Source organism: Sapajus apella, unplaced genomic scaffold, assembly GCF_009761245.1.
Source record: "Sapajus apella isolate SASKATOON/1434 unplaced genomic scaffold, GSC_monkey_1.0 scaffold24, whole genome shotgun sequence".
Taxonomy (NCBI): Eukaryota; Metazoa; Chordata; class Mammalia; order Primates; family Cebidae; genus Sapajus; species Sapajus apella.
The window spans coordinates 8,740,797-8,742,390 of record NW_022436964.1 but is presented as its reverse complement, the minus strand read 5'-3'; the positions used below and the strand labels follow the sequence as shown (position 1 = coordinate 8,742,390).

At 41.8% G+C, this 1,594-nt stretch overlaps 1 pseudogene across 1 annotated transcript; it reads right to left on the bottom strand.

Moving 5' to 3' along the window:
• Window positions 1-1,193, bottom strand: LOC116559725 (annotated as a pseudogene). The gene has a single exon (XR_004272586.1). The product of XR_004272586.1 is annotated as a glutaredoxin-3 pseudogene (transcript).
• Between the last annotated feature and the right edge of the window lie 401 nt (window positions 1,194-1,594).

Genomic DNA, 1,594 nt, shown 5'->3' with positions numbered 1-1,594 from the left:
TTAATAAGATGGAAGATGTTTATTGCATTCTATTTTTGGTGGGACAAAAATGTAACATACATTTGTTTAGCCTGACATTGTGAAATACACAAAACATGTAACTAAGTAAGCAGGATTTTTCTATTCCTAGTCGATTTCTGAGGACTAAATCGTGAACTGCTCCCAATGTAATTAAATATTTCTTGCAATAGTTGGGCACCAAGTTTAAGATTTATTAATTTTCTCCTCTCAGTATAGGCAGCAATTCACCATTTTCTTCCAGTTCCTTCACAATATCCAATCCTCCCACCAGCTCCCCTTTCATATACAGCTGAGGATACATCGGTCGATTTGAGTAAGCTTTTAATCCTTGCCGCACTTCTTCATCCTCCAATATATCATATGTTTCATATTCAACATCAGTACTACTTAGTATTTCCAGAATTTGTTTGCCGAATCCACATTTTGCTTCTTGTTTGTTTTCTTTCATAAAGAGCATCACAGAAGCTTTATGTGCAGCCCTTTGAGGCTTTCCTTTAACTTGGGAGTTTTGGGACAAATTGTATCTAATTCTTCAGATGCTTCTAGCTCCTGAATTATATGAAGTCCTCCTATGAGCGTTCCAGAAACGTAGAGCTTAGGATAGGTAGGTCAATTGGAAATGGCTTTGAGCCCCTGTCGAACCTCATCATCTGAGAAGATATCAAAACTGCTAAACTGAATATTACGTTTGTGAAGAATTTCCACCATCTGCTTGCTGAAACCAAAGTGTGGTTCTTGAGGAGTTCCTTTTATAAACAACATGCAAGGGGCAGCATGAGTCAATTTCTTTAGGCGAAGGTTGAGATGTTCTTTAAGATGTTCATTAGCGCTGGGTGGGAAGGAGCCATTAGAGGCAAGCCGCTGAACTTTTTTGGTCAACTCTGGGGCATGCGCGCCAACTAATCAGTCGATTTTCTGAGAATTCTTGAAAAACAGAAAAGTGGGAACAGAGCTAATTTCATATTTTTCAGATACTTCAGGAACACCTTCAGCTTCCAACTTCGCAAATGAAACTTGAGGACGTTTTTTAGCCAACTCTGCCATAACTTCGTTCATCTGGTGCCCAGACATGGAGCACAAGGAGGGACTTGGCTTTGAGGCACAGCAGCTCCTCAAACTGCCTGGCTGAGCCGACTTCCTCCACAGCCGCCCCCGCCGCCCCCGCCGCCCCCGCCGCCCCCGCCGCCCCCGCCGCCCCCACTACCATGCTCAGGAACAATATTGAAAAGACCCAGCTCCATTTTCACAGAGTAGATAAGGAATGAATTTGGAACTGAGAGGCAATAAATGGATAATAGGTACAGTAATTAACGTGGACTGGCAGACTTCAGGTAAGGCTGGATCTTGGGGTAGCCCAAAATGTTTATAATAAACTTCATCTCAAAAAAAAGGAGAAAAAAATAGACAGGACCTGGGCCTTAAAGTCTTTCTGTATCACAGAGCACTCTGAACAATGTAAAACTGGATGATAGATAACTAAATCCCTTTTTGGGCCCTATTCAAAATGAAAAAGTCAAAAGTTTCTTATTGGTGTCAAGACAAAGAGGATTCATGCGCCCCATCTCAGAAAACA